Raw genomic sequence first — 24,680 nt, forward strand, 5'->3', positions numbered from 1 at the left:
CCCCAGCTGCCTATCCATTCGTGTGAAAAGTGAACTGTCGAAGCATGACCGTCACTTAATATGCGTGCGTTTGGCAACCGGACCGCGCTCCTCTCACAGGCACCTGATCTGGCTCTTGCTTCTGTCACAACGAGCTAATGAGTGCGAGCGGCTCGTCTCTCGAGGTGACCACACGAGGGCAGGCTGCGTGTCGAGCATTGGTGGTTCAGTGGTAGAATTCTCGCCTGCCACGCGGGAGGCCCGGGTTCGATTCCCGGCCAATGCAAAAAGTTTGTTTGGGACTTCCAGAAGTCTGTTTCTGTAAAGCCTGCTTATGTCGCTACTGCTGATCAGCATTACTGACTGTGATTAAAAGTTAAAGAGTGACACCTGATTTACTTAAAGAAGCTCCAGTTGCCTTTCCACTCGTGTGAAATGAAAGAGTTTCTAAAAACTAATGAGTGCAAGCGCCGCGTCTCTCGTGCCGACCAAACGAGGGCGAGCTGTGTGTCGAGCATTGGTGGTTCAGTGGTAGAATTCTCGCCTGCCACGCGGGAGGCCCGGGTTCGATTCCCGGCCAATGCAAAAAGTTTGTTTGGGACTTCCAGAAGTCTGTTTCTGTAAAGCCTTCTTATGTCGCTTCTGCTGATCAGCATTACTGACTGTGATTAAAAGTTAAAGAGTGACACCTGATTTACTTAAAGAAGCTCCAGTTGCCTTTCCACTCGTGTGAAATGAAAGAGTTTCTAAAAACGAATGAGTGCAAGCGCCGCGTCTCTCGTGCCGACCACACGAGGGCAGGCTGGGTGTCAAGCATTGGTGGTTCAGTGGTAGAATTCTCGCCTGCCACGCGGTAGGCCCGGGTTCGATTCCCGGCCAATGCAAAAAGTTTGTTTGGGACTTCCAGAAGTCTGTTTCTGTAAAGCCTTCTTATGTCGCTTCTGCTGATAAGCATTACTAACTGGGATTATAAGTAAAAGTGGAATATCCTGCCATCATCGTGAAGCACCAAATGAATCGCCACTCGTAAAAGGGGACTTAATGCAAGATCAATATGTGTTCCTCATCTGCCGTCTCTTTCGACGAGCCAAGAAGCATGCCCTCGCTCACTGTAAGCACAGGTGGCTTTGCAGCTGAGCATTGGTGGTTCAGTGGTAGAATTCTCGCCTCCCACGCGAGAGACCCGGGTCCGATTCCCGGCCAATGCAAGGGCTTTTATCTGTTGTGCCAGAAATGAGGGTGTTTCTACATTTAGCATTGAGGGTGACACCTGATTTACTTAAAGAAGCCCCAGCTGCCTATCCATTCGTGTGAAAAGTGAACTGTCGAAGCATGACCGTCACTTAATATGCGTGCGTTTGGCAACCGGACCGCGCTCCTCTCACAGGCACCTGATCTGGCTCTTGCTTCTGTCACAACGAGCTAATGAGTGCGAGCGGCTCGTCTCTCGAGGTGACCACACGAGGGCAGGCTGCATGTCGAGCATTGGTGGTTCAGTGGTAGAATTCTCGCCTGCCACGCGGGAGGCCCGGGTTCGATTCCCGGCCAATGCAAAAAGTTTGTTTGGGACTTCCAGAAGTCTGTTTCTGTAAAGCCTGCTTATGTCGCTACTGCTGATCAGCATTACTGACTGTGATTAAAAGTTAAAGAGTGACACCTGATTTACTTAAAGAAGCTCCAGTTGCCTTTCCACTCGTGTGAAATGAAAGAGTTTCTAAAAACTAATGAGTGCAAGCGCCGCGTCTCTCGTGCCGACCAAACGAGGGCGAGCTGCGTGTCGAGCATTGGTGGTTCAGTGGTAGAATTCTCGCCTGCCACGCGGGAGGCCCGGGTTCGATTCCCGGCCAATGCAAAAAGTTTGTTTGGGACTTCCAGAAGTCTGTTTCTGTAAAGCCTTCTTATGTCGCTTCTGCTGATCAGCATTACTGACTGTGATTAAAAGTTAAAGAGTGACACCTGATTTACTTAAAGAAGCTCCAGTTGCCTTTCCACTCGTGTGAAATGAAAGAGTTTCTAAAAACGAATGAGTGCAAGCGCCGCGTCTCTCGTGCCGACCACACGAGGGCAGGCTGGGTGTCAAGCATTGGTGGTTCAGTGGTAGAATTCTCGCCTGCCACGCGGTAGGCCCGGGTTCGATTCCCGGCCAATGCAAAAAGTTTGTTTGGGACTTCCAGAAGTCTGTTTCTGTAAAGCCTTCTTATGTCGCTTCTGCTGATAAGCATTACTAACTGGGATTATAAGTAAAAGTGGAATATCCTGCCATCATCGTGAAGCACCAAATGAATCGCCACTCGTAAAAGGGGACTTAATGCAAGATCAATATGTGTTCCTCATCTGCCGTCTCTTTCGACGAGCCAAGAAGCATGCCCTCGCTCACTGTAAGCACAGGTGGCTTTGCAGCTGAGCATTGGTGGTTCAGTGGTAGAATTCTCGCCTCCCACGCGAGAGACCCGGGTCCGATTCCCGGCCAATGCAAGGGCTTTTATCTGTTGTGCCAGAAATGAGGGTGTTTCTACATTTAGCATTGAGGGTGACACCTGATTTACTTAAAGAAGCCCCAGCTGCCTATCCATTCGTGTGAAAAGTGAACTGTCGAAGCATGACCGTCACTTAATATGCGTGCGTTTGGCAACCGGACCGCGCTCCTCTCACAGGCACCTGATCTGGCTCTTGCTTCTGTCACAACGAGCTAATGAGTGCGAGCGGCTCGTCTCTCGAGGTGACCACACGAGGGCAGGCTGCGTGTCGAGCATTGGTGGTTCAGTGGTAGAATTCTCGCCTGCCACGCGGGAGGCCCGGGTTCGATTCCCGGCCAATGCAAAAAGTTTGTTTGGGACTTCCAGAAGTCTGTTTCTGTAAAGCCTGCTTATGTCGCTACTGCTGATCAGCATTACTGACTGTGATTAAAAGTTAAAGAGTGACACCTGATTTACTTAAAGAAGCTCCAGTTGCCTTTCCACTCGTGTGAAATGAAAGAGTTTCTAAAAACTAATGAGTGCAAGCGCCGCGTCTCTCGTGCCGACCAAACGAGGGCGAGCTGTGTGTCGAGCATTGGTGGTTCAGTGGTAGAATTCTCGCCTGCCACGCGGGAGGCCCGGGTTCGATTCCCGGCCAATGCAAAAAGTTTGTTTGGGACTTCCAGAAGTCTGTTTCTGTAAAGCCTTCTTATGTCGCTTCTGCTGATCAGCATTACTGACTGTGATTAAAAGTTAAAGAGTGACACCTGATTTACTTAAAGAAGCTCCAGTTGCCTTTCCACTCGTGTGAAATGAAAGAGTTTCTAAAAACTAATGAGTGCAAGCGCCGCGTCTCTCGTGCCGACCACACGAGGGCAGGCTGGGTGTCAAGCATTGGTGGTTCAGTGGTAGAATTCTCGCCTGCCACGCGGGAGGCCCGGGTTCGATTCCCGGCCAATGCAAAAAGTTTGTTTGGGACTTCCAGAAGTCTGTTTCTGTAAAGCCTGCTTATGTCGCTACTGCTGATCAGCATTACTGACTGTGATTAAAAGTTAAAGAGTGACACCTGATTTACTTAAAGAAGCTCCAGTTGCCTTTCCCCTCGTGTGATATGAAAGAGTTTCTAAAAACTAATGAGTGCAAGCGCCGCGTCTCTCGTGCCGACCAAACGAGGGCGAGCTGCGTGTCGAGCATTGGTGGTTCAGTGGTAGAATTCTCGCCTGCCACGCGGGAGGCCCGGGTTCGATTCCCGGCCAATGCAAAAAGTTTGTTTGGGACTTCCAGAAGTCTGTTTCTGTAAAGCCTTCTTATGTCGCTTCTGCTGATCAGCATTACTGACTGTGATTAAAAGTTAAAGAGTGACACCTGATTTACTTAAAGAAGCTCCAGTTGCCTTTCCACTCGTGTGAAATGAAAGAGTTTCTAAAAACTAATGAGTGCAAGCGCTGCGTCTCTCGTGCCGACCAAACGAGGGCGAGCTGCGTGTCGAGCATTGGTGGTTCAGTGGTAGAATTCTCGCCTGCCACGCGGGAGGCCCGGGTTCGATTCCCGGCCAATGCAAAAAGTTTGTTTGGGACTTCCAGAAGTCTGTTTCTGTAAAGCCTTCTTATGTCGCTTCTGCTGATCAGCATTACTGACTGTGATTAAAAGTTAAAGAGTGACACCTGATTTACTTAAAGAAGCTCCAGTTGCCTTTCCACTCGTGTGAAATGAAAGAGTTTCTAAAAACGAATGAGTGCAAGCGCCGCGTCTCTCGTGCCGACCACACGAGGGCAGGCTGGGTGTCAAGCATTGGTGGTTCAGTGGTAGAATTCTCGCCTGCCACGCGGTAGGCCCGGGTTCGATTCCCGGCCAATGCAAAAAGTTTGTTTGGGACTTCCAGAAGTCTGTTTCTGTAAAGCCTTCTTATGTCGCTTCTGCTGATAAGCATTACTAACTGGGATTATAAGTAAAAGTGGAATATCCTGCCATCATCGTGAAGCACCAAATGAATCGCCACTCGTAAAAGGGGACTTAATGCAAGATCAATATGTGTTCCTCATCTGCCGTCTCTTTCGACGAGCCAAGAAGCATGCCCTCGCTCACTGTAAGCACAGGTGGCTTTGCAGCTGAGCATTGGTGGTTCAGTGGTAGAATTCTCGCCTCCCACGCGAGAGACCCGGGTCCGATTCCCGGCCAATGCAAGGGCTTTTATCTGTTGTGCCAGAAATGAGGGTGTTTCTACATTTAGCATTGAGGGTGACACCTGATTTACTTAAAGAAGCCCCAGCTGCCTATCCATTCGTGTGAAAAGTGAACTGTCGAAGCATGACCGTCACTTAATATGCGTGCGTTTGGCAACCGGACCGCGCTCCTCTCACAGGCACCTGATCTGGCTCTTGCTTCTGTCACAACGAGCTAATGAGTGCGAGCGGCTCGTCTCTCGAGGTGACCACACGAGGGCAGGCTGCATGTCGAGCATTGGTGGTTCAGTGGTAGAATTCTCGCCTGCCACGCGGGAGGCCCGGGTTCGATTCCCGGCCAATGCAAAAAGTTTGTTTGGGACTTCCAGAAGTCTGTTTCTGTAAAGCCTGCTTATGTCGCTACTGCTGATCAGCATTACTGACTGTGATTAAAAGTTAAAGAGTGACACCTGATTTACTTAAAGAAGCTCCAGTTGCCTTTCCACTCGTGTGAAATGAAAGAGTTTCTAAAAACTAATGAGTGCAAGCGCCGCGTCTCTCGTGCCGACCAAACGAGGGCGAGCTGCGTGTCGAGCATTGGTGGTTCAGTGGTAGAATTCTCGCCTGCCACGCGGGAGGCCCGGGTTCGATTCCCGGCCAATGCAAAAAGTTTGTTTGGGACTTCCAGAAGTCTGTTTCTGTAAAGCCTTCTTATGTCGCTTCTGCTGATCAGCATTACTGACTGTGATTAAAAGTTAAAGAGTGACACCTGATTTACTTAAAGAAGCTCCAGTTGCCTTTCCACTCGTGTGAAATGAAAGAGTTTCTAAAAACGAATGAGTGCAAGCGCCGCGTCTCTCGTGCCGACCACACGAGGGCAGGCTGGGTGTCAAGCATTGGTGGTTCAGTGGTAGAATTCTCGCCTGCCACGCGGTAGGCCCGGGTTCGATTCCCGGCCAATGCAAAAAGTTTGTTTGGGACTTCCAGAAGTCTGTTTCTGTAAAGCCTTCTTATGTCGCTTCTGCTGATAAGCATTACTAACTGGGATTATAAGTAAAAGTGGAATATCCTGCCATCATCGTGAAGCACCAAATGAATCGCCACTCGTAAAAGGGGACTTAATGCAAGATCAATATGTGTTCCTCATCTGCCGTCTCTTTCGACGAGCCAAGAAGCATGCCCTCGCTCACTGTAAGCACAGGTGGCTTTGCAGCTGAGCATTGGTGGTTCAGTGGTAGAATTCTCGCCTCCCACGCGAGAGACCCGGGTCCGATTCCCGGCCAATGCAAGGGCTTTTATCTGTTGTGCCAGAAATGAGGGTGTTTCTACATTTAGCATTGAGGGTGACACCTGATTTACTTAAAGAAGCCCCAGCTGCCTATCCATTCGTGTGAAAAGTGAACTGTCGAAGCATGACCGTCACTTAATATGCGTGCGTTTGGCAACCGGACCGCGCTCCTCTCACAGGCACCTGATCTGGCTCTTGCTTCTGTCACAACGAGCTAATGAGTGCGAGCGGCTCGTCTCTCGAGGTGACCACACGAGGGCAGGCTGCGTGTCGAGCATTGGTGGTTCAGTGGTAGAATTCTCGCCTGCCACGCGGGAGGCCCGGGTTCGATTCCCGGCCAATGCAAAAAGTTTGTTTGGGACTTCCAGAAGTCTGTTTCTGTAAAGCCTGCTTATGTCGCTACTGCTGATCAGCATTACTGACTGTGATTAAAAGTTAAAGAGTGACACCTGATTTACTTAAAGAAGCTCCAGTTGCCTTTCCACTCGTGTGAAATGAAAGAGTTTCTAAAAACTAATGAGTGCAAGCGCCGCGTCTCTCGTGCCGACCAAACGAGGGCGAGCTGTGTGTCGAGCATTGGTGGTTCAGTGGTAGAATTCTCGCCTGCCACGCGGGAGGCCCGGGTTCGATTCCCGGCCAATGCAAAAAGTTTGTTTGGGACTTCCAGAAGTCTGTTTCTGTAAAGCCTTCTTATGTCGCTTCTGCTGATCAGCATTACTGACTGTGATTAAAAGTTAAAGAGTGACACCTGATTTACTTAAAGAAGCTCCAGTTGCCTTTCCACTCGTGTGAAATGAAAGAGTTTCTAAAAACTAATGAGTGCAAGCGCCGCGTCTCTCGTGCCGACCACACGAGGGCAGGCTGGGTGTCAAGCATTGGTGGTTCAGTGGTAGAATTCTCGCCTGCCACGCGGGAGGCCCGGGTTCGATTCCCGGCCAATGCAAAAAGTTTGTTTGGGACTTCCAGAAGTCTGTTTCTGTAAAGCCTGCTTATGTCGCTACTGCTGATCAGCATTACTGACTGTGATTAAAAGTTAAAGAGTGACACCTGATTTACTTAAAGAAGCTCCAGTTGCCTTTCCACTCGTGTGAAATGAAAGAGTTTCTAAAAACTAATGAGTGCAAGCGCCGCGTCTCTCGTGCCGACCAAACGAGGGCGAGCTGCGTGTCGAGCATTGGTGGTTCAGTGGTAGAATTCTCGCCTGCCACGCGGGAGGCCCGGGTTCGATTCCCGGCCAATGCAAAAAGTTTGTTTGGGACTTCCAGAAGTCTGTTTCTGTAAAGCCTTCTTATGTCGCTTCTGCTGATCAGCATTACTGACTGTGATTAAAAGTTAAAGAGTGACACCTGATTTACTTAAAGAAGCTCCAGTTGCCTTTCCACTCGTGTGAAATGAAAGAGTTTCTAAAAACGAATGAGTGCAAGCGCCGCGTCTCTCGTGCCGACCACACGAGGGCAGGCTGGGTGTCAAGCATTGGTGGTTCAGTGGTAGAATTCTCGCCTGCCACGCGGTAGGCCCGGGTTCGATTCCCGGCCAATGCAAAAAGTTTGTTTGGGACTTCCAGAAGTCTGTTTCTGTAAAGCCTTCTTATGTCGCTTCTGCTGATAAGCATTACTAACTGGGATTATAAGTAAAAGTGGAATATCCTGCCATCATCGTGAAGCACCAAATGAATCGCCACTCGTAAAAGGGGACTTAATGCAAGATCAATATGTGTTCCTCATCTGCCGTCTCTTTCGACGAGCCAAGAAGCATGCCCTCGCTCACTGTAAGCACAGGTGGCTTTGCAGCTGAGCATTGGTGGTTCAGTGGTAGAATTCTCGCCTCCCACGCGAGAGACCCGGGTCCGATTCCCGGCCAATGCAAGGGCTTTTATCTGTTGTGCCAGAAATGAGGGTGTTTCTACATTTAGCATTGAGGGTGACACCTGATTTACTTAAAGAAGCCCCAGCTGCCTATCCATTCGTGTGAAAAGTGAACTGTCGAAGCATGACCGTCACTTAATATGCGTGCGTTTGGCAACCGGACCGCGCTCCTCTCACAGGCACCTGATCTGGCTCTTGCTTCTGTCACAACGAGCTAATGAGTGCGAGCGGCTCGTCTCTCGAGGTGACCACACGAGGGCAGGCTGCGTGTCGAGCATTGGTGGTTCAGTGGTAGAATTCTCGCCTGCCACGCGGGAGGCCCGGGTTCGATTCCCGGCCAATGCAAAAAGTTTGTTTGGGACTTCCAGAAGTCTGTTTCTGTAAAGCCTGCTTATGTCGCTACTGCTGATCAGCATTACTGACTGTGATTAAAAGTTAAAGAGTGACACCTGATTTACTTAAAGAAGCTCCAGTTGCCTTTCCACTCGTGTGAAATGAAAGAGTTTCTAAAAACTAATGAGTGCAAGCGCCGCGTCTCTCGTGCCGACCAAACGAGGGCGAGCTGCGTGTCGAGCATTGGTGGTTCAGTGGTAGAATTCTCGCCTGCCACGCGGGAGGCCCGGGTTCGATTCCCGGCCAATGCAAAAAGTTTGTTTGGGACTTCCAGAAGTCTGTTTCTGTAAAGCCTTCTTATGTCGCTTCTGCTGATCAGCATTACTGACTGTGATTAAAAGTTAAAGAGTGACACCTGATTTACTTAAAGAAGCTCCAGTTGCCTTTCCACTCGTGTGAAATGAAAGAGTTTCTAAAAACGAATGAGTGCAAGCGCCGCGTCTCTCGTGCCGACCACACGAGGGCAGGCTGGGTGTCAAGCATTGGTGGTTCAGTGGTAGAATTCTCGCCTGCCACGCGGTAGGCCCGGGTTCGATTCCCGGCCAATGCAAAAAGTTTGTTTGGGACTTCCAGAAGTCTGTTTCTGTAAAGCCTTCTTATGTCGCTTCTGCTGATAAGCATTACTAACTGGGATTATAAGTAAAAGTGGAATATCCTGCCATCATCGTGAAGCACCAAATGAATCGCCACTCGTAAAAGGGGACTTAATGCAAGATCAATATGTGTTCCTCATCTGCCGTCTCTTTCGACGAGCCAAGAAGCATGCCCTCGCTCACTGTAAGCACAGGTGGCTTTGCAGCTGAGCATTGGTGGTTCAGTGGTAGAATTCTCGCCTCCCACGCGAGAGACCCGGGTCCGATTCCCGGCCAATGCAAGGGCTTTTATCTGTTGTGCCAGAAATGAGGGTGTTTCTACATTTAGCATTGAGGGTGACACCTGATTTACTTAAAGAAGCCCCAGCTGCCTATCCATTCGTGTGAAAAGTGAACTGTCGAAGCATGACCGTCACTTAATATGCGTGCGTTTGGCAACCGGACCGCGCTCCTCTCACAGGCACCTGATCTGGCTCTTGCTTCTGTCACAACGAGCTAATGAGTGCGAGCGGCTCGTCTCTCGAGGTGACCACACGAGGGCAGGCTGCGTGTCGAGCATTGGTGGTTCAGTGGTAGAATTCTCGCCTGCCACGCGGGAGGCCCGGGTTCGATTCCCGGCCAATGCAAAAAGTTTGTTTGGGACTTCCAGAAGTCTGTTTCTGTAAAGCCTGCTTATGTCGCTACTGCTGATCAGCATTACTGACTGTGATTAAAAGTTAAAGAGTGACACCTGATTTACTTAAAGAAGCTCCAGTTGCCTTTCCACTCGTGTGAAATGAAAGAGTTTCTAAAAACTAATGAGTGCAAGCGCCGCGTCTCTCGTGCCGACCAAACGAGGGCGAGCTGCGTGTCGAGCATTGGTGGTTCAGTGGTAGAATTCTCGCCTGCCACGCGGGAGGCCCGGGTTCGATTCCCGGCCAATGCAAAAAGTTTGTTTGGGACTTCCAGAAGTCTGTTTCTGTAAAGCCTTCTTATGTCGCTTCTGCTGATAAGCATTACTAACTGGGATTATAAGTAAAAGTGGAATATCCTGCCATCATCGTGAAGCACCAAATGAATCGCCACTCGTAAAAGGGGACTTAATGCAAGATCAATATGTGTTCCTCATCTGCCGTCTCTTTCGACGAGCCAAGAAGCATGCCCTCGCTCACTGTAAGCACAGGTGGCTTTGCAGCTGAGCATTGGTGGTTCAGTGGTAGAATTCTCGCCTCCCACGCGAGAGACCCGGGTCCGATTCCCGGCCAATGCAAGGGCTTTTATCTGTTGTGCCAGAAATGAGGGTGTTTCTACATTTAGCATTGAGGGTGACACCTGATTTACTTAAAGAAGCCCCAGCTGCCTATCCATTCGTGTGAAAAGTGAACTGTCGAAGCATGACCGTCACTTAATATGCGTGCGTTTGGCAACCGGACCGCGCTCCTCTCACAGGCACCTGATCTGGCTCTTGCTTCTGTCACAACGAGCTAATGAGTGCGAGCGGCTCGTCTCTCGAGGTGACCACACGAGGGCAGGCTGCGTGTCGAGCATTGGTGGTTCAGTGGTAGAATTCTCGCCTGCCACGCGGGAGGCCCGGGTTCGATTCCCGGCCAATGCAAAAAGTTTGTTTGGGACTTCCAGAAGTCTGTTTCTGTAAAGCCTGCTTATGTCGCTACTGCTGATCAGCATTACTGACTGTGATTAAAAGTTAAAGAGTGACACCTGATTTACTTAAAGAAGCTCCAGTTGCCTTTCCACTCGTGTGAAATGAAAGAGTTTCTAAAAACTAATGAGTGCAAGCGCCGCGTCTCTCGTGCCGACCAAACGAGGGCGAGCTGTGTGTCGAGCATTGGTGGTTCAGTGGTAGAATTCTCGCCTGCCACGCGGGAGGCCCGGGTTCGATTCCCGGCCAATGCAAAAAGTTTGTTTGGGACTTCCAGAAGTCTGTTTCTGTAAAGCCTTCTTATGTCGCTTCTGCTGATCAGCATTACTGACTGTGATTAAAAGTTAAAGAGTGACACCTGATTTACTTAAAGAAGCTCCAGTTGCCTTTCCACTCGTGTGAAATGAAAGAGTTTCTAAAAACTAATGAGTGCAAGCGCCGCGTCTCTCGTGCCGACCACACGAGGGCATGCTGGGTGTCAAGCATTGGTGGTTCAGTGGTAGAATTCTCGCCTGCCACGCGGGAGGCCCGGGTTCGATTCCCGGCCAATGCAAAAAGTTTGTTTGGGACTTCCAGAAGTTTGTTTCTGTAAAGCCTTCTTATGTCGCTTCTGCTGATCAGCATTACTGACTGTGATTAAAAGTTAAAGAGTGACACCTGATTTACTTAAAGAAGCTCCAGTTGCCTTTCCACTCGTGTGAAATGAAAGAGTTTCTAAAAACTAATGAGTGCAAGCGCCGCGTCTCTCGTGCCGACCAAACGAGGGCGAGCTGCGTGTCGAGCATTGGTGGTTCAGTGGTAGAATTCTCGCCTGCCACGCGGTAGGCCCGGGTTCGATTCCCGGCCAATGCAAAAAGTTTGTTTGGGACTTCCAGAAGTCTGTTTCTGTAAAGCCTTCTTATGTCGCTTCTGCTGATCAGCATTACTGACTGTGATTAAAAGTTAAAGAGTGACACCTGATTTACTTAAAGAAGCTCCAGTTGCCTTTCCACTCGTGTGAAATGAAAGAGTTTCTAAAAACTAATGAGTGCAAGCGCCGCGTCTCTCGTGCCGACCACACGAGGGCAGGCTGGGTGTGAAGCATTGGTGGTTCAGTGGTAGAATTCTCGCCTGCCACGCGGGAGGCCCGGGTTCGATTCCCGGCCAATGCAAAAAGTTTTTTGGGACTTCCAGAAGTCTGTTTCTGTAAAGCCTTCTTATGTCGCTTCTGCTGATAAGCATTACTAACTGGGATTATAAGTAAAAGTGGAATATCCTGCCATCATCGTGAAGCACCAAATGAATCGCCACTCGTAAAAGGGGACTTAATGCAAGATCAATATGTGTTCCTCATCTGCCGTCTCTTTCGACGAGCCAAGAAGCATGCCCTCGCTCACTGTAAGCACAGGTGGCTTTGCAGCTGAGCATTGGTGGTTCAGTGGTAGAATTCTCGCCTCCCACGCGAGAGACCCGGGTCCGATTCCCGGCCAATGCAAGGGCTTTTATCTGTTGTGCCAGAAATGAGGGTGTTTCTACATTTAGCATTGAGGGTGACACCTGATTTACTTAAAGAAGCCCCAGCTGCCTATCCATTCGTGTGAAAAGTGAACTGTCGAAGCATGACCGTCACTTAATATGCGTGCGTTTGGCAACCGGACCGCGCTCCTCTCACAGGCACCTGATCTGGCTCTTGCTTCTGTCACAACGAGCTAATGAGTGCGAGCGGCTCGTCTCTCGAGGTGACCACACGAGGGCAGGCTGCGTGTCGAGCATTGGTGGTTCAGTGGTAGAATTCTCGCCTGCCACGCGGGAGGCCCGGGTTCGATTCCCGGCCAATGCAAAAAGTTTGTTTGGGACTTCCAGAAGTCTGTTTCTGTAAAGCCTGCTTATGTCGCTACTGCTGATCAGCATTACTGACTGTGATTAAAAGTTAAAGAGTGACACCTGATTTACTTAAAGAAGCTCCAGTTGCCTTTCCACTCGTGTGAAATGAAAGAGTTTCTAAAAACTAATGAGTGCAAGCGCCGCGTCTCTCGTGCCGACCAAACGAGGGCGAGCTGTGTGTCGAGCATTGGTGGTTCAGTGGTAGAATTCTCGCCTGCCACGCGGGAGGCCCGGGTTCGATTCCCGGCCAATGCAAAAAGTTTGTTTGGGACTTCCAGAAGTCTGTTTCTGTAAAGCCTTCTTATGTCGCTTCTGCTGATCAGCATTACTGACTGTGATTAAAAGTTAAAGAGTGACACCTGATTTACTTAAAGAAGCTCCAGTTGCCTTTCCACTCGTGTGAAATGAAAGAGTTTCTAAAAACTAATGAGTGCAAGCGCCGCGTCTCTCGTGCCGACCACACGAGGGCAGGCTGGGTGTCAAGCATTGGTGGTTCAGTGGTAGAATTCTCGCCTGCCACGCGGGAGGCCCGGGTTCGATTCCCGGCCAATGCAAAAAGTTTGTTTGGGACTTCCAGAAGTTTGTTTCTGTAAAGCCTTCTTATGTCGCTTCTGCTGATCAGCATTACTGACTGTGATTAAAAGTTAAAGAGTGACACCTGATTTACTTAAAGAAGCTCCAGTTGCCTTTCCACTCGTGTGAAATGAAAGAGTTTCTAAAAACGAATGAGTGCAAGCGCCGCGTCTCTCGTGCCGACCACACGAGGGCAGGCTGGGTGTCAAGCATTGGTGGTTCAGTGGTAGAATTCTCGCCTGCCACGCGGTAGGCCCGGGTTCGATTCCCGGCCAATGCAAAAAGTTTGTTTGGGACTTCCAGAAGTCTGTTTCTGTAAAGCCTTCTTATGTCGCTTCTGCTGATCAGCATTACTGACTGTGATTAAAAGTTAAAGAGTGACACCTGATTTACTTAAAGAAGCTCCAGTTGCCTTTCCACTCGTGTGAAATGAAAGAGTTTCTAAAAACTAATGAGTGCAAGCGCCGCGTCTCTCGTGCCGACCACACGAGGGCAGGCTGGGTGTGAAGCATTGGTGGTTCAGTGGTAGAATTCTAGCCTGCCACGCGGGAGGCCCGGGTTCGATTCCCGGCCAATGCAAAAAGTTTTTTGGGACTTCCAGAAGTCTGTTTCTGTAAAGCCTTCTTATGTCGCTTCTGCTGATAAGCATTACTAACTGGGATTATAAGTAAAAGTGGAATATCCTGCCATCATCGTGAAGCACCAAATGAATCGCCACTCGTAAAAGGGGACTTAATGCAAGATCAATATGTGTTCCTCATCTGCCGTCTCTTTCGACGAGCCAAGAAGCATGCCCTCGCTCACTGTAAGCACAGGTGGCTTTGCAGCTGAGCATTGGTGGTTCAGTGGTAGAATTCTCGCCTCCCACGCGAGAGACCCGGGTCCGATTCCCGGCCAATGCAAGGGCTTTTATCTGTTGTGCCAGAAATGAGGGTGTTTCTACATTTAGCATTGAGGGTGACACCTGATTTACTTAAAGAAGCCCCAGCTGCCTATCCATTCGTGTGAAAAGTGAACTGTCGAAGCATGACCGTCACTTAATATGCGTGCGTTTGGCAACCGGACCGCGCTCCTCTCACAGGCACCTGATCTGGCTCTTGCTTCTGTCACAACGAGCTAATGAGTGCATTAGCTCGTTAAAGGTGACCACACGAGGGCAGGCTGCGTGTCGAGCATTGGTGGTTCAGTGGTAGAATTCTCGCCTGCCACGCGGGAGGCCCGGGTTCGATTCCCGGCCAATGCAAAAAGTTTGTTTGGGACTTCCAGAAGTCTGTTTCTGTAAAGCCTGCTTATGTCGCTACTGCTGATCAGCATTACTGACTGTGATTAAAAGTTAAAGAGTGACACCTGATTTACTTAAAGAAGCTCCAGTTGCCTTTCCACTCGTGTGAAATGAAAGAGTTTCTAAAAACGAATGAGTGCAAGCGCCGCGTCTCTTGTGCCGACCACACGAGGGCAGGCTGGGTGTCAAGCATTGGTGGTTCAGTGGTAGAATTCTCGCCTGCCACGCGGTAGGCCCGGGTTCGATTCCCGGCCAATGCAAAAAGTTTGTTTGGGACTTCCAGAAGTCTGTTTCTGTAAAGCCTTCTTATGTCGCTTCTGCTGATCAGCATTACTGACTGTGATTAAAAGTTAAAGAGTGACACCTGATTTACTTAAAGAAGCTCCAGTTGCCTTTCCACTCGTGTGAAATGAAAGAGTTTCTAAAAACTAATGAGTGCAAGCGCCGCGTCTCTCGTGCCGACCACACGAGGGCAGGCTGGGTGTGAAGCATTGGTGGTTCAGTGGTAGAATTCTCGCCTGCCACGCGGGAGGCCCGGGTTCGATTCCCGGCCAATGCAAAAAGTTTTTTGGGACTTCCAGAAGTCTGTTTCTGTAAAGCCTTCTTATGTCGCTTCTGCTGATAAGCATTACTAACTGGGATTATAAGTAAAAGTGGAATATCCTGCCATCATCGTGAAGCACCAAATGAATCGCCACTCGTAAAAGGGGACTTAATGCAAGATCAATATGTGTTCCTCATCTGCCGTCTCTTTCGACGAGCCAAGAAGCATGCCCTCGCTCACTGTAAGCACAGGTGGCTTTGCAGCTGAGCATTGGTGGTTCAGTGGTAGAATTCTCGCCTCCCACGCGAGAGACCCGGGTCCGATTCCCGGCCAATGCAAGGGCTTTTATCTGTTGTGCCAGAAATGAGGGTGTTTCTACATTTAGCATTGAGGGTGACACCTGATTTACTTAAAGAAGCCCCAGCTGCCTATCCATTCGTGTGAAAAGTGAACTGTCGAAGCATGACCGTCACTTAATATGCGTGCGTTTGGCAACCGGACCGCGCTCCTCTCACAGGCACCTGATCTGGCTCTTGCTTCTGTCACAACGAGCTAATGAGTGCGAGCGGCTCGTCTCTCGAGGTGACCACACGAGGGCAGGCTGCGTGTCGAAATGAAAGAGTTTCTAAAAACTAATGAGTGCAAGCGCCGCGTCTCTCGTGCCGACCACACGAGGGCAGGCTGGGTGTCAAGCATTGGTGGTTCAGTGGTAGAATTCTCGCCTGCCACGCGGGAGGCCCGGGTTCGATTCCCGGCCAATGCAAAAAGTTTGTTTGGGACTTCCAGAAGTTTGTTTCTGTAAAGCCTTCTTATGTCGCTTCTGCTGATCAGCATTACTGACTGTGATTAAAAGTTAAAGAGTGACACCTGATTTACTTAAAGAAGCTCCAGTTGCCTTTCCACTCGTGTGAAATGAAAGAGTTTCTAAAAACTAATGAGTGCAAGCGCCGCGTCTCTCGTGCCGACCAAACGAGGGCGAGCTGCGTGTCGAGCATTGGTGGTTCAGTGGTAGAATTCTCGCCTGCCACGCGGGAGGCCCGGGTTCGATTCCCGGCCAATGCAAAAAGTTTGTTTGGGACTTCCAGAAGTCTGTTTCTGTAAAGCCTTCTTATGTCGCTTCTGCTGATCAGCATTACTGACTGTGATTAAAAGTTAAAGAGTGACACCTGATTTACTTAAAGAAGCTCCAGTTGCCTTTCCACTCGTGTGAAATGAAAGAGTTTCTAAAAACGAATGAGTGCAAGCGCCGCGTCTCTCGTGGCGACCACACGAGGGCAGGCTGGGTGTCAAGCATTGGTGGTTCAGTGGTAGAATTCTCGCCTGCCACGCGGTAGGCCCGGGTTCGATTCCCGGCCAATGCAAAAAGTTTTTTGGGACTTCCAGAAGTCTGTTTCTGTAAAGCCTTCTTATGTCGCTTCTGCTGATAAGCATTACTAACTGGGATTATAAGTAAAAGTGGAATATCCTGCCATCATCGTGAAGCACCAAATGAATCGCCACTCGTAAAAGGGGACTTAATGCAAGATCAATATGTGTTCCTCATCTGCCGTCTCTTTCGACGAGCCAAGAAGCATGCCCTCGCTCACTGTAAGCACAGGTGGCTTTGCAGCTGAGCATTGGTGGTTCAGTGGTAGAATTCTCGCCTCCCACGCGAGAGACCCGGGTCCGATTCCCGGCCAATGCAAGGGCTTTTATCTGTTGTGCCAGAAATGAGGGTGTTTCTACATTTAGCATTGAGGGTGACACCTGATTTACTTAAAGAAGCCCCAGCTGCCTATCCATTCGTGTGAAAAGTGAACTGTCGAAGCATGACCGTCACTTAATATGCGTGCGTTTGGCAACCGGACCGCGCTCCTCTCACAGGCACCTGATCTGGCTCTTGCTTCTGTCACAACGAGCTAATGAGTGCGAGCGGCTCGTCTCTCGAGGTGACCACACGAGGGCAGGCTGCGTGTCGAAATGAAAGAGTTTCTAAAAACTAATGAGTGCAAGCGCCGCGTCTCTCGTGCCGACCACACGAGGGCAGGCTGGGTGTCAAGCATTGGTGGTTCAGTGGTAGAATTCTCGCCTGCCACGCGGGAGGCCCGGGTTCGATTCCCGGCCAATGCAAAAAGTTTGTTTGGGACTTCCAGAAGTTTGTTTCTGTAAAGCCTTCTTATGTCGCTTCTGCTGATCAGCATTACTGACTGTGATTAAAAGTTAAAGAGTGACACCTGATTTACTTAAAGAAGCTCCAGTTGCCTTTCCACTCGTGTGAAATGAAAGAGTTTCTAAAAACTAATGAGTGCAAGCGCCGCGTCTCTCGTGCCGACCAAACGAGGGCGAGCTGCGTGTCGAGCATTGGTGGTTCAGTGGTAGAATTCTCGCCTGCCACGCGGGAGGCCCGGGTTCGATTCCCGGCCAATGCAAAAAGTTTGTTTGGGACTTCCAGAAGTCTGTTTCTGTAAAGCCTTCTTATGTCGCTTCTGCTGATCAGCATTACTGACTGTGATTAAAAGTTAAAGAGTGACACCTGATTTACTTAAAGAAGCTCCAGTTGCCTTTCCACTCGTGTGAAATGAAAGAGTTTCTAAAAACTAATGAGTGCAAGCGCCGCGTCTCTCGTGCCGACCACACGAGGGCAGGCTGGGTGTGAAGCATTGGTGGTTCAGTGGTAGAATTCTCGCCTGCCACGCGGGAGGCCCGGGTTCGATTCCCGGCCAATGCAAAAAGTTTTTTGGGACTTCCAGAAGTCTGTTTCTGTAAAGCCTTCTTATGTCGCTTCTGCTGATAAGCATTACTAACTGGGATTATAAGTAAAAGTGGAATATCCTGCCATCATCGTGAAGCACCAAATGAATCGCCACTCGTAAAAGGGGACTTAATGCAAGATCAATATGTGTTCCTCATCTGCCGTCTCTTTCGACGAGCCAAGAAGCATGCCCTCGCTCACTGTAAGCACAGGTGGCTTTGCAGCTGAGCATTGGTGGTTCAGTGGTAGAATTCTCGCCTCCCACGCGAGAGACCCGGGTCCGATTCCCGGCCAATGCAAGGGCTTTTATCTGTTGTGCCAGAAATGAGGGTGTTTCTACATTTAGCATTGAGGGTGACACCTGATTTACTTAAAGAAGCCCCAGCTGCCTATCCATTCGTGTGAAAAGTGAACTGTCGAAGCATGACCGTCACTTAATATGCGTGCGTTTGGCAACCGGACCGCGCTCCTCTCACAGGCACCTGATCTGGCTCTTGCTTCTGTCACAACGAGCTAATGAGTGCGAGCGGCTCGTCTCTCGAGGTGACCACACGAGGGCAGGCTGCGTGTCGAGCATTGGTGGTTCAGTGGTAGAATTCTCGCCTGCCACGCGGGAGGCCCGGGTTCGATTCCCGGCCAATGCAAAAAGTTTGTTTGGGACTTCCAGAAGTCTGTTTCTGTAAAGCCTGCTTATGTCGCTACTGCTGATCAGCATTACTGACTGTGATTAAAAGTTAAAGAGTGACACCTGATTTACTTAAAGAAGCTCCAGTTGCCTTTCCACTCGTGTGAAATGAAAGAGTTTCTAAAAACGAATGAGTGCAAGCGCCGCGTCTCTCGTGCCGACCACACGAGGGCAGGCTGGGTGTCAAGCATTGGTGGTTCAGTGGTAGAATTCTCGCCTGCCACGCGGTAGGCCCGGGTTCGATTCCCGGCCAATGCAAAAAGTTTGTTTGGGACTTCCAGAAGTCTGTTTCTGTAAAGCCTTCTTATGTCGCTTCTGCTGATCAGCATTACTGACTGTGATTAAAAGTTAAAGAGTGACACCTGATTTACTTAAAGAAGCTCCAGTTGCCTTTCCACTCGTGTGAAATGAAAGAGTTTCTAAAAACTAATGAGTGCAAGCGCCGCGTCTCTCGTGCCGACCACACGAGGGCAGGCTGGGTGTGAAGCATTGGTGGTTCAGTGGTAGAATTCTCGCCTGCCACGCGGGAGGCCCGGGTTCGATTCCCGGCCAATGCAAAAAGTTTTTTGGGACTTCCAGAAGTCTGTTTCTGTAAAGCCTTCTTATGTCGCTTCTGCTGATAAGCATTACTAACTGGGATTATAAGTAAAAGTGGAATATCCTGCCATCATCGTGAAGCACCAAATGAATCGCCACTCGTAAAAGGGGACTTAATGCAAGATCAATATGTGTTCCTCATCTGCCGTCTCTTTCGACGAGCCAAGAAGCATGCCCTCGCTCACTGTAAGCACAGGTGGCTTTGCAGCTGAGCATTGGTGGTTCAGTGGTAGAATTCTCGCCTCCCACGCGAGAGACCCGGGTCCGATTCCCGGCCAATGCAAGGGCTTTTATCTGTTGTGCCAGAAATGAGGGTGTTTCTACATTTAGCATTGAGGGTGACACCTGATTTACTTAAAGAAGCCCCAGCTGCCTATCCATTCGTGTGAAAAGTGAACTGTCGAAGCATGACCGTCACTTAATATGCGTGCGTTTGGCAACCGGACCGCGCTCCTCTCACAGGCACCTGATCTGGCTCTTGCTTCTGTCACAACGAGCTAATGAGTGCGAGCGGCTCGTCTCTCGAGGTGACCACACGAGGGCAGGCTGCGTGTCGAGCATTGGTGGTTCAGTGGTAGAATTCTCGCCTGCCACGCGGGAGGCCCGGGTTCGATTCCCGGCCAATGCAAAAAGTTTGTTTGGGACTTCCAGAAGTCTGTTTCTGTAAAGCCTGCTTATGTCGCTACTGCTGATCAGCATTACTGACTGTGATTAAAAGTTAAAGAGTGACACCTGATTTACTTAAAGAAGCTCCAGTTGCCTTTCCACTCGTGTGAAATGAAAGAGTTTCTAAAAACGAATGAGTGCAAGCGCCGCGTCTCTCGTGCCGACCACACGAGGGCAGGCTGGGTGTCAAGCATTGGTGGTTCAGTGGTAGAATTCTCGCCTGCCACGCGGTAGGCCCGGGTTCGATTCCCGGCCAATGCAAAAAGTTTGTTTGGGACTTCCAGAAGTCTGTTTCTGTAAAGCCTTCTTATGTCGCTTCTGCTGATCAGCATTACTGACTGTGATTAAAAGTTAAAGAGTGACACCTGATTTACTTAAAGAAGCTCCAGTTGCCTTTCCACTCGTGTGAAATGAAAGAGTTTCTAAAAACTAATGAGTGCAAGCGCCGCGTCTCTCGTGCCGACCACACGAGGGCAGGCTGGGTGTGAAGCATTGGTGGTTCAGTGGTAGAATTCTCGCCTGCCACGCGGGAGGCCCGGGTTCGATTCCCGGCCAATGCAAAAAGTTTTTTGGGACTTCCAGAAGTCTGTTTCTGTAAAGCCTTCTTATGTCGCTTCTGCTGATAAGCATTACTAACTGGGATTATAAGTAAAAGTGGAATATCCTGCCATCATCGTGAAGCACCAAATGAATCGCCACTCGTAAAAGGGGACTTAATGCAAGATCAATATGTGTTCCTCATCTGCCGTCTCTTTCGACGAGCCAAGAAGCATGCCCTCGCTCACTGTAAGCACAGGTGGCTTTGCAGCTGAGCATTGGTGGTTCAGTGGTAGAATTCTCGCCTCCCACGCGAGAGACCCGGGTCCGATTCCCGGCCAATGCAAGGGCTTTTATCTGTTGTGCCAGAAATGAGGGTGTTTCTACATTTAGCATTGAGGGTGACACCTGATTTACTTAAAGAAGCCCCAGCTGCCTATCCATTCGTGTGAAAAGTGAACTGTCGAAGCATGACCGTCACTTAATATGCGTGCGTTTGGCAACCGGACCGCGCTCCTCTCACAGGCACCTGATCTGGCTCTTGCTTCTGTCACAACGAGCTAATGAGTGCGAGCGGCTCGTCTCTCGAGGTGACCACACGAGGGCAGGCTGCGTGTCGAGCATTGGTGGTTCAGTGGTAGAATTCTCGCCTGCCACGCGGGAGGCCCGGGTTCGATTCCCGGCCAATGCAAAAAGTTTGTTTGGGACTTCCAGAAGTCTGTTTCTGTAAAGCCTGCTTATGTCGCTACTGCTGATCAGCATTACTGACTGTGATTAAAAGTTAAAGAGTGACACCTGATTTACTTAAAGAAGCTCCAGTTGCCTTTCCACTCGTGTGAAATGAAAGAGTTTCTAAAAACTAATGAGTGCAAGCGCCGCGTCTCTCGTGCCGACCAAACGAGGGCGAGCTGCGTGTCGAGCATTGGTGGTTCAGTGGTAGAATTCTCGCCTGCCACGCGGGAGGCCCGGGTTCGATTCCCGGCCAATGCAAAAAGTTTGTTTGGGACTTCCAGAAGTCTGTTTCTGTAAAGCCTTCTTATGTCGCTTCTGCTGATCAGCATTACTGACTGTGATTAAAAGTTAAAGAGTGACACCTGATTTACTTAAAGAAGCTCCAGTTGCCTTTCCACTCGTGTGAAATGAAAGAGTTTCTAAAAACTAATGAGTGCAAGCGCCGCGTCTCTCGTGCCGACCACACGAGGGCAGGCTGGGTGTCAAGCATTGGTGGTTCAGTGGTAGAATTCTCGCCTGCCACGCGGGAGGCCCGGGTTCGATTCCCGGCCAATGCAAAAAGTTTGTTTGGGACTTCCAGAAGTTTGTTTCTGTAAAGCCTTCTTATGTCGCTTCTGCTGATCAGCATTACTGACTGTGATTAAAAGTTAAAGAGTGACACCTGATTTACTTAAAGAAGCTCCAGTTGCCTTTCCACTCGTGTGAAATGAAAGAGTTTCTAAAAACTAATGAGTGCAAGCGCCGCGTCTCTCGTGCCGACCAAACGAGGGCGAGCTGCGTGTCGAGCATTGGTGGTTCAGTGGTAGAATTCTCGCCTGCCACGCGGGAGGCCCGGGTTCGATTCCCGGCCAATGCAAAAAGTTTGTTTGGGACTTCCAGAAGTCTGTTTCTGTAAAGCCTTCTTATGTCGCTACTGCTGATCAGCATTACTGACTGTGATTAAAAGTTAAAGAGTGACACCTGATTTACTTAAAGAAGCTCCAGTTGCCTTTCCACTCGTGTGATATGAAAGAGTTTCTAAAAACTAATGAGTGCAAGCGCCGCGTCTCTCGTGCCGACCAAACGAGGGCGAGCTGCGTGTCGAGCATTGGTGGTTCAGTGGTAGAATTCTCGCCTGCCACGCGGGAGGCCCGGGTTCGATTCCCGGCCAATGCAAAAAGTTTGTTTGGGACTTCCAGAAGTCTGCTTCTGTAAAGCCTGCTTATGTCGCTTCTGCTGATCAGCATTACTGACTGTGATTAAAAGTTAAAGAGTGACACCTGATTTACTTAAAGAAGCTCCAGTTGCCTTTCCACTCGTGTGATATGAAAGAGTTTCTAAAAACTAATGAGTGCAAGCGCCGCGTCTCTCGTGCCGACCACACGAGGGCAGGCTGGGTGTCAAGCATTGGTGGTTCAGTGGTAGAATTCTCGCCTGCCACGCGGGAGGCCCGGGTTCGATTCCCGGCCAATGCAAAAAGTTTGTTTGGGACTTCCAGAAGTTTGTTTCTGTAAAGCCTTCTTATGTCGCTTCTGCTGATCAGCATTACTGACTGTGATTAAAAGTTAAAGAGTGACACCTGATTTACTTAAAGAAGCTCCAGTTGCCTTTCCACTCGTGTGAAATGAAAGAGTTTCTAAAAACTAATGAGTGCAAGCGCCGCGTCTCTCGTGCCGACCAAACGAGGGCGAGCTGCGTGTCGAGCATTGGTGGTTCAGTGGTAGAATTCTCGCCTGCCACGTGGGAGGCCCGGGTTCGATTCCCGGCCAATGCAAAAAGTTTGTTTGGGACTTCCAGAAGTCTGTTTCTGTAAAGCCTTCTTATGTCGCTTCTGCTGATCAGCATTACTGACTGTGATTAAAAGTTAAAGAGTGACACCTGATTTACTTAAAGAAGCTCCAGTTGCCTTTCCACTCGTGTGAAATGAAAGAGTTTCTAAAAACTAATGAGTGCAAGCGCCGCGTCTCTCGTGCCGACCACACGAGGGCAGGCTGGGTGTCAAGCATTGGTGGTTCAGTGGTAGAATTCTCGCCTGCCACGCGGGAGGCCCGGGTTCGATTCCCGGCCAATGCAAAAAGTTTGTTTGGGACTTCCAGAAGTTTGTTTCTGTAAAGCCTTCTTATGTCGCTTCTGCTGATCAGCATTACTGACTGTGATTAAAAGTTAAAGAGTGACACCTGATTTACTTAAAGAAGCTCCAGTTGCCTTTCCACTCGTGTGAAATGAAAGAGTTTCTAAAAACTAATGAGTGCAAGCGCCGCGTCTCTCGTGCCGACCAAACGAGGGCGAGCTGCGTGTCGAGCATTGGTGGTTCAGTGGTAGAATTCTCGCCTGCCACGCGGGAGGCCCGGGTTCGATTCCCGGCCAATGCAAAAAGTTTGTTTGGGACTTCCAGAAGTCTGTTTCTGTAAAGCCTTCTTATGTCGCTACTGCTGATCAGCATTACTGACTGTGATTAAAAGTTAAAGAGTGACACCTGATTTACTTAAAGAAGCTCCAGTTGCCTTTCCACTCGTGTGATATGAAAGAGTTTCTAAAAACTAATGAGTGCAAGCGCCGCGTCTCTCGTGCCGACCAAACGAGGGCGAGCTGCGTGTCGAGCATTGGTGGTTCAGTGGTAGAATTCTCGCCTGCCACGCGGGAGGCCCGGGTTCGATTCCCGGCCAATGCAAAAAGTTTGTTTGGGACTTCCAGAAGTCTGCTTCTGTAAAGCCTGCTTATGTCGCTTCTGCTGATCAGCATTACTGACTGTGATTAAAAGTTAAAGAGTGACACCTGATTTACTTAAAGAAGCTCCAGTTGCCTTTCCACTCGTGTGATATGAAAGAGTTTCTAAAAACTAATGAGTGCAAGCGCCGCGTCTCTCGTGCCGACCACACGAGGGCAGGCTGGGTGTCAAGCATTGGTGGTTCAGTGGTAGAATTCTCGCCTGCCACGCGGGAGGCCCGGGTTCGATTCCCGGCCAATGCAAAAAGTTTGTTTGGGACTTCCAGAAGTTTGTTTCTGTAAAGCCTTCTTATGTCGCTTCTGCTGATCAGCATTACTGACTGTGATTAAAAGTTAAAGAGTGACACCTGATTTACTTAAAGAAGCTCCAGTTGCCTTTCCACTCGTGTGAAATGAAAGAGTTTCTAAAAACTAATGAGTGCAAGCGCCGCGTCTCTCGTGCCGACCAAACGAGGGCGAGCTGCGTGTCGAGCATTGGTGGTTCAGTGGTAGAATTCTCGCCTGCCACGCGGGAGGCCCGGGTTCAATTCCCGGCCAATGCAAAAAGTTTGTTTGGGACTTCCAGAAGTCTGTTTCTGTAAAGCCTTCTTATGTCGCTTCTGCTGATCAGCATTACTGACTGTGATTAAAAGTTAAAGAGTGACACCTGATTTACTTAAAGAAGCTCCAGTTGCCTTTCCACTCGTGTGATATGAAAGAGTTTCTAAAAACTAATGAGTGCAAGCGCCGCGTCTCTCGTGCCGACCAAACGAGGGCGAGCTGCGTGTCGAGCATTGGTGGTTCAGTGGTAGAATTCTCGCCTGCCACGCGGGAGGCCCGGGTTCGATTCCCGGCCAATGCAAAAAGTTTGTTTGGGACTTCCAGAAGTCTGCTTCTGTAAAGCCTGCTTATGTCGCTTCTGCTGATCAGCATTACTGACTGTGATTAAAAGTTAAAGAGTGACACCTGATTTACTTAAAGAAGCTCCAGTTGCCTTTCCACTCGTGTGATATGAAAGAGTTTCTAAAAACTAATGAGTGCAAGCGCCGCGTCTCTCGTGCCGACCAAACGAGGGCGAGCTGCGTGTCGAGCATTGGTGGTTCAGTGGTAGAATTCTCGCCTCCCACGCGAGAGACCCGGGTCCGATTCCCGGCCAATGCAAGGGCTTTTATCTGTTGTGCCAGAAATGAGGGTGTTTCTACATTTAGCATTGAGGGTGACACCTGATTTACTTAAAGAAGCCCCAGCTGCCTATCCATTCGTGTGAAAAGTGAACTGTCGAAGCATGACCGTCACTTAATATGCGTGCGTTTGGCAACTGGACCGCGCTCCTCTCACAGGCACCTGATCTGGCTCTTGCTTCTGTCACAACGAGCTAATGAGTGCGAGCGGCTCGTCTCTCGAGGTGAC

The 24,680-nt window shown here is 49.6% G+C and overlaps 19 non-coding genes across 19 annotated transcripts; all 19 read left to right on the top strand.

Annotated features, from left to right (window-relative positions):
• Positions 1–1,116: 1,116 nt before the first annotated feature.
• trnag-ccc (transfer RNA glycine (anticodon CCC)) lies at positions 1,117–1,187 on the top strand. The gene has a single exon. It is a non-coding gene; the product is annotated as a tRNA-Gly (tRNA).
• A 1,196-nt stretch (positions 1,188–2,383) lies between these two features.
• On the top strand, positions 2,384–2,454 carry trnag-ccc (transfer RNA glycine (anticodon CCC)). Its single transcript has one exon. It is a non-coding gene; the product is annotated as a tRNA-Gly (tRNA).
• A 2,093-nt stretch (positions 2,455–4,547) lies between these two features.
• On the top strand, positions 4,548–4,618 carry trnag-ccc (transfer RNA glycine (anticodon CCC)). The gene has a single exon. It is a non-coding gene; the product is annotated as a tRNA-Gly (tRNA).
• A 1,196-nt stretch (positions 4,619–5,814) lies between these two features.
• Positions 5,815–5,885, top strand: trnag-ccc (transfer RNA glycine (anticodon CCC)). Its single transcript has one exon. It is a non-coding gene; the product is annotated as a tRNA-Gly (tRNA).
• A 1,794-nt stretch (positions 5,886–7,679) lies between these two features.
• trnag-ccc (transfer RNA glycine (anticodon CCC)) lies at positions 7,680–7,750 on the top strand. The gene has a single exon. It is a non-coding gene; the product is annotated as a tRNA-Gly (tRNA).
• A 1,196-nt stretch (positions 7,751–8,946) lies between these two features.
• trnag-ccc (transfer RNA glycine (anticodon CCC)) lies at positions 8,947–9,017 on the top strand. Its single transcript has one exon. It is a non-coding gene; the product is annotated as a tRNA-Gly (tRNA).
• Positions 9,018–9,914: 897 nt separating this feature from the next.
• On the top strand, positions 9,915–9,985 carry trnag-ccc (transfer RNA glycine (anticodon CCC)). Its single transcript has one exon. It is a non-coding gene; the product is annotated as a tRNA-Gly (tRNA).
• A 1,793-nt stretch (positions 9,986–11,778) lies between these two features.
• On the top strand, positions 11,779–11,849 carry trnag-ccc (transfer RNA glycine (anticodon CCC)). The gene has a single exon. It is a non-coding gene; the product is annotated as a tRNA-Gly (tRNA).
• Positions 11,850–13,642: 1,793 nt separating this feature from the next.
• On the top strand, positions 13,643–13,713 carry trnag-ccc (transfer RNA glycine (anticodon CCC)). Its single transcript has one exon. It is a non-coding gene; the product is annotated as a tRNA-Gly (tRNA).
• A 1,191-nt stretch (positions 13,714–14,904) lies between these two features.
• On the top strand, positions 14,905–14,975 carry trnag-ccc (transfer RNA glycine (anticodon CCC)). The gene has a single exon. It is a non-coding gene; the product is annotated as a tRNA-Gly (tRNA).
• Positions 14,976–16,250: 1,275 nt separating this feature from the next.
• Positions 16,251–16,321, top strand: trnag-ccc (transfer RNA glycine (anticodon CCC)). Its single transcript has one exon. It is a non-coding gene; the product is annotated as a tRNA-Gly (tRNA).
• A 1,275-nt stretch (positions 16,322–17,596) lies between these two features.
• trnag-ccc (transfer RNA glycine (anticodon CCC)) lies at positions 17,597–17,667 on the top strand. The gene has a single exon. It is a non-coding gene; the product is annotated as a tRNA-Gly (tRNA).
• A 1,195-nt stretch (positions 17,668–18,862) lies between these two features.
• Positions 18,863–18,933, top strand: trnag-ccc (transfer RNA glycine (anticodon CCC)). Its single transcript has one exon. It is a non-coding gene; the product is annotated as a tRNA-Gly (tRNA).
• A 1,195-nt stretch (positions 18,934–20,128) lies between these two features.
• Positions 20,129–20,199, top strand: trnag-ccc (transfer RNA glycine (anticodon CCC)). Its single transcript has one exon. It is a non-coding gene; the product is annotated as a tRNA-Gly (tRNA).
• A 2,666-nt stretch (positions 20,200–22,865) lies between these two features.
• Positions 22,866–22,936, top strand: trnag-gcc (transfer RNA glycine (anticodon GCC)). The gene has a single exon. It is a non-coding gene; the product is annotated as a tRNA-Gly (tRNA).
• Positions 22,937–23,164: 228 nt separating this feature from the next.
• trnag-gcc (transfer RNA glycine (anticodon GCC)) lies at positions 23,165–23,235 on the top strand. Its single transcript has one exon. It is a non-coding gene; the product is annotated as a tRNA-Gly (tRNA).
• A 228-nt stretch (positions 23,236–23,463) lies between these two features.
• Positions 23,464–23,534, top strand: trnag-gcc (transfer RNA glycine (anticodon GCC)). The gene has a single exon. It is a non-coding gene; the product is annotated as a tRNA-Gly (tRNA).
• Positions 23,535–24,061: 527 nt separating this feature from the next.
• On the top strand, positions 24,062–24,132 carry trnag-gcc (transfer RNA glycine (anticodon GCC)). Its single transcript has one exon. It is a non-coding gene; the product is annotated as a tRNA-Gly (tRNA).
• Positions 24,133–24,360: 228 nt separating this feature from the next.
• trnag-ccc (transfer RNA glycine (anticodon CCC)) lies at positions 24,361–24,431 on the top strand. Its single transcript has one exon. It is a non-coding gene; the product is annotated as a tRNA-Gly (tRNA).
• The last annotated feature ends 249 nt before the right edge of the window (positions 24,432–24,680 follow it).

The sequence above is a fragment of the Pseudorasbora parva genome, chromosome 2 (genome assembly GCF_024679245.1).
Source record: "Pseudorasbora parva isolate DD20220531a chromosome 2, ASM2467924v1, whole genome shotgun sequence".
Taxonomy (NCBI): Eukaryota; Metazoa; Chordata; class Actinopteri; order Cypriniformes; family Gobionidae; genus Pseudorasbora; species Pseudorasbora parva.